Source organism: Dipodomys ordii, unplaced genomic scaffold (genome assembly GCF_000151885.1).
Source record: "Dipodomys ordii isolate 6190 unplaced genomic scaffold, Dord_2.0 Scaffold72, whole genome shotgun sequence".
Classification (NCBI taxonomy): Eukaryota; Metazoa; Chordata; class Mammalia; order Rodentia; family Heteromyidae; genus Dipodomys; species Dipodomys ordii.
The window spans coordinates 1811549-1817548 of NW_012267288.1; the positions used below are offsets into that span (position 1 = coordinate 1811549).

The 6000-nt window shown below is 36.0% G+C and overlaps 1 protein-coding gene across 1 annotated transcript in view; it reads right to left on the minus strand.

Moving 5' to 3' along the window:
• The window catches only part of Abcb5 (ATP-binding cassette, sub-family B (MDR/TAP), member 5), a 77504-nt gene that overhangs the window by 24146 nt on the left and 47358 nt on the right, over positions 1-6000 (minus strand). The gene's annotated exons all lie outside the window — the stretch shown is intronic.

Genomic DNA, 6000 nt, shown 5'->3' on the forward strand with positions numbered 1-6000 from the left:
CTAGCCTTGAGCAAATGGAGCTCAGGGATAGTGCTCAGGCCCAGAGTTCAAACCCGAGGACTGGCAAAAAAGCCCAAAACAAACAAACAAAAAACCTAAGCATAAAACACACATGTTCAATACCTAATTTATCTATTGTACAATGTGGGATAGAATAAATTCTATAATGGTTTACTTGTTAATGAAAAGTTATCAATGTATAGCATAGTCAACAAGTTAAGCTGGGTTCCAGTGGTTCATACCTGTTATCCTATTTAGATGGAGAAGATTGGTTATTCAATCAATAACCAGATATGGTGACATGTACCTGTTATCCCGGATACACAGGAGGATGTGAGATCTGGAGAACTCAGGCTCCAAGTCAGCCCAGGTGGAAGAAGTTTATGAGGCCTTATCTAAAAGCAAGGCTGGCATATCACAGCAATAGTAGAAAGTGTAAATAGGAAGATCAAGGGCCAGAGTGGCTTGGGCAACAAGAGAGACCCTAGTACAAAGCAAAAAATAACTGGAGCAAAAAAAGGCTGGATGACAGCCAGGTACTGGTGACTCATGGTTGTTATCCTAGGTATTCAGGAGTCTGAGACCCCAAGGATTGTGTTGAAAGCCAGCCTGAACAGAAAAGTTTGGGAGATTCCATCTTCAAAACATCCTAGTTCAAACCCAAGTACCTCCATAAACAATCCCCCAAAGTCAAGAAATAATAAAGATATAAAAAGTTCCCAAATCAAAAGTCTAGATATAAGTGGGGTTGTAATCCGAGTACTTGAGAAGGAGAGCAAGGAAGATGGTGAATTTGAGGTCAGCTAGGGTTACATAATAAAATCCTGTCTCAGAAAACAAAAACAAAGCAATGACAAAAGTCTAGAAGCAGTGCCTGAAATGAAAAACAAGGGATAGGATAAATAATAGATTAGATAATGAAAGAGAAAAGATCATTGCTTTTCAAGACACAATGATAGAAACTATTCCAAATAGTTATGGTTCACCTTCAAGCAGACTAATATATGTGTAGTTGAAGCCCTGAAGAACAGGAGAAAGGGTAGGGTAACAGAAAAAGTATTTGAATAAATAATGACCAATACATTTTCCCAACTTAGTGAAAAGTATAAGCTTACAAATCTAAGATTATCAGTAAACTCCAAGCACAAGATCACAAGTAAGAGACAGTATGAAAGCCCATCACAATTTCAAAGTTAGTGACAAAGAAAAATGATCATAAAAGCAGCCAAGACAGGGACATTATGTACAGAGGAAAATAAATATGGATAACAACAGATACCTAATTGAAAAAAAAACCCACAGAATTGAAAACAGCAACAAACAAAACTGTCAACCTCAAATTCTATCTCCAGTGGAAGCAACTTAAAAAGTGGAAGTAAAATAAAGAGACTTTAAGGCATATGAAAGATAAAATAGTCAATTTCAGGCCTACAGTCAAGACTCTTCTTTCAAGAAGACTTGGAGTTAGAGGGCAATGATATCAATGGTAAGATGTCTAGAATACAGAATGAAGAGAGACCAGAAATGTATATTATAACTTTTATATTTAATTAATTCTTTTATGAAACACTTACCAGTTAAATAAAAATAATTACAATACATAGTTGACCTTACTATGTGCATAAAAGGAAAAAAAAGCCGAGAAGCAAATAAAGATTGCTCTTGTAAGTTTTGCACAATGTATATTGACCTAGTGTATCACTTAATGGTAGACTGTGACAAGATGGGTACTAGAAACACTCACGTAACCACTAAAACAATACAAGTTACATGCAGCTGGCAACGCCATGTCCTCCTTCAAGAGAGAGATAAAAGGGAATAATAAAGAATTTTAACTGGAAGGAGGCAAGAACAGAAGAAAATTATATGAAAAATGAAATGAGATAGAAAACAACCAAATGAGAGGTATACACTTCATGATGAAAAATCACAGAAAACAGCATTCTAAAAAAACCTGCTAAATGTGATTAATATACCAACAGATGAAAATAGGAGAACTCCTTCAGAAAATGAAAATGAAAGTGAGGCAGTAATCAAGTGGCTCATTTATCAGCCAAGCAAAGCACATCATTTAAAGGTAATTAGTTAATTAACTCATGTTCAATGGCAGCATGAGAAGAAATGTGTTCAGACTGCATATCTTATGTAAGATAATTACTCGTTTAATGAGAACAGTTGCTTAGAGTTATTTAAGATATTAGGAACAACATCAATAGTCAATACAAAGAAGGGACTATTTTGATAGCTAGTAGTAATGGTGTCAATCCTATTATCCAGCACTTGGGTTGTATACAAAGAGAATCCTGAATTCCAGGCCAGCCTAGGCTATATAGTGAGACATGGTAAGAAAATTATTTTAAGTAGTCTTCATTGCTCACAATGGATTCACATTATATATAATATATAATTATATGTTTAGTATATATTGTTATATACCATATAAAATATGGTATATAATTATATATACTATATATTATATGTATAGCATGTATACATTATATATTATAAATTACAGATAGACTTCAACCTTTCAATCCTTGGATTTCAATTCTTAGCCTTAGCTTCCTGAGTGCTGGGATTATAGGTGTTTGGTACCATTGCGAGCTAGTTTTTGAGTAACTAGAAGTGAAAAGATAGGTTCTATGAACAGTCTCTGTGGAATGAGTAGAGATGAGAATATTTTCAAAGTACTTGAGACAAGACTAAGGGCCACTTGTAGCAAAATCTTCCCAATTGTGTTACCAAATGATGGTAGCAAAAATAGGTGTGAACAGAAAAACAATGAGATGGACAAATTTGCAAAAGGCCATGTAAATATCAAAGATTTATATTTATTTACTGTCATTATTCACCAGCATATGTTTGTGGAAAATAAATCAATTTTAGTTTGCATTTATCATATGAATTTATCGTGTTTTGGATATTATTTTCTACAGTATCATTAACATATGTCAACATATGAAGCTTTGATAATTTTTCTTAATTAACCTAAAACTACAGAGAAAACAAAAGAAAACAACAACAAAGAATAACAAGTGGCTATTTGCCAACTTTAATACTGTGACAATGTCGTTTTAATAGCTGCTAACTGATGGAATCAGAAGTCGTGTCACACTGTTTATGTATTTTTCTCATTAAAAGGTTAAATAGAGAAATGAGCTCAACATTGTTCATGTAATAAAATAATATTCTGGGACAAACTAACCCACTCATTGGATTCTTAGAATTAATAAGGGAAATAAATCTTTCTGGTTTCTCTGGGTAGTAATTACAGGTCTAGTGCTGGCACTGGTTGGTCTGTGGCATATAAAGTGTGCATTGTGGTATTAGCCACACCCTTCTTGTGGACAAAAGTGAAATAAGACCTTTGGTTGACTAGAGGGTTGCTAAAATACACAGGAATAATAATACCTTGTAATTTTGTGGAATCTAGTCTCCAAAGGAATCTCAAATGTTTTTATACCTTTATGAAAACTACCTATTGCACAGAAAGTAGCGTGTTGACAGATGAGCCGGTTGGCCATCAGCCATTACCTTGGGCTAAAATAATACCAGTGAAATGACTTACATTCATTCAACTATTCTATGAGGTATGTTTTCTGATGACTGTATCTCCCCAACATGTTTTTGTCATGACTCTCAAAGTATTAGAGCTCCTAAAAATGGTACTTAAAGGTTTCAAACAAACAAACACACACCACCACCACCACCACCACTACCACCATCATCATCATCAACATGTGTTGCTACTGACGCTTGAACTTAGGATCTTGTGCTTTCCATAGACTTTTTTATAACTCAAGGCTGGCACTCTACTACTTGAGCCACAGCTCTCCTTCCAGCTTTTTGCTGGTTAACTGAATAAGAGTCTAACCAACTTTCTTGCCTGGACTGGTTTCAAACTGATCCTCAGATCTTAGCCTCCTGACTAGGAAGAATTGCAGGTGTGATCTCCCAGTGCCTAGCTAAGGTACATTATTTTAAGAACACTCACTTTAATATATTTAATAAAATGAGATGTAACTGAAGGTAAGTAATAAATAAGCTATCACATGATATGATTTAGTTAAGTCCATGATAGCAATATGATCTTCCAAATTACTTCCCAACTTGTCTTGGGCAGACTCAGAACCATGATCCTCAAATCTCAGCCTCCTAAGTAGGTTAGATTACAAGTGTAAGCCACCAGAGCCCAGCAGCACGTAGACACTTTCTGTGGTCATTTTATTTCTTAAATTCAGTAAATTCAAAACCTTCAGGATCCACCCATTTATTCTGTTTCAGTGAAAACAGTTTGACTTGCCCAGAAGTTGTGAGACAAGCATTTACTAACTAATTGCAACAAGGAAGTTCCAGGTGATAAAACGGTATTAGTCAGATGCTTGTAAAGAACCAAGCTGAACAATAGTCTCATTAAATTCACTCAATAAGAGATGTTATTTATTAGAAACAACAAATAAGTAGAAGGATGGTTTTCTTTGCTTAATATGATGGATCTGTGTCTATCCATTTTCCTGTAAGCAACACAATTTCACTCTTCTTTAAGGTTGAATAATACTCCACTGTGTAAATGTAACACATTTAAGAAAATCTATTAATCAGTTGTAGGGACTCTGGGCTGTTTTCATAATTTGGCTAGTGTGAATAGTGTTTCAGTAAACATGAGTAGGGTGCCACTATTGTATCCTGACACACACTGTGCTGCTCTTCTTAAGTAAAAATGAGATCTTGTTTTGCATTCTTTTGCTCAATCAGAATTGAAATCTCACTGCTTTAGAAAGGCTGATTGTATTAAAGTAATTGGAAGGGAAGTAACAAATGATTCTACATCTCTTGCACACTACCCTGCACTTAAGTATGACTGACACTCATTAAGCTGCTGATGGCATCATTAATTAACGAGTATGTTGCATAAACATTTTGTTTATGTGACAGATCATGATTGTGCAACTCCATCTGGGTAACAACTAGCACAAAATCATGTCTACAGGCAAGCAGGCATTGAAGTTGGTATAAATTAAGATGTTAGTTTCCAGGGTTAAATTAAAAAAAAATTCTGGGAACCATATCTGTAACTCTGTAACCCGAGCTGCTCAAGAGGCTGAGATCTAGGATCGTGTTTTGAAGCCAGTCCAGGCAGGGAAATCTATGAGACTCTTATCTTGAACCACTAAAAACCAAAAGTGGATCTGTGACTTGTAAGTGAAATTCACACACACACACACACAAACTCACAACAACAATAACAAAAACTGGGTGGAGCTTTAACTCATCCCCATCCTTGAACTAAAAAACTAAGGGAGAGTGCCCAGTTCAAGTCCCAGTACCAGCACAGAGAAAGGAAATTTTCTGATATGAAAGATGACCTATGTAACTTGTGGGCAAGGATAAGGGGAGGGGAAACTGGGGGAAAGTGAAGAAAGTGTGACATTGTCTAAAAAAAGAGAAATGTACTCATGATCTGACTTATGAAATGGTAACCCTCTGTACAACACCTTAATAATAACAATAAAATTATGTATATATAATTATATATATATATATATATATTTATTTTTTGTCAGTCATTGGGCTTGAACTCTGGGCCTGGGCACTTTCCCTGTGCTCTTCAGCTCAAGCTCTACCACTTGAGCCACAGCATCACTTCCAGTTTTCTAGTGGTTTATTGGAGATAAGAGTCTCACAGACTTTCCTGCCTGGGTTGGCTTTTAACCATGATCCTCAGATCTCAGCCTCTTGAGTAGCTAGGATTACGGCAAAATTATGTTTTTTTTGTTTTGTTTTTTTTTGTTTTTGTCGGTCGTGGGGCTTGATCTCTGAGTCTGGGTGCTGTCCCCCAGCTCTTCAGCTCAAGGCAAGTGCTCTACTGCTTGAGTCACAGCGCCACTTCTGATTTTCTAGTGTTTTTTGTTGGAGATAAGAGTCTCATGGACTTTCCTGCCTGGGCTGGCTTTGAACCACGATCCTCAGATCTCAGCCTCCTGAGTAGCTAGGATTACA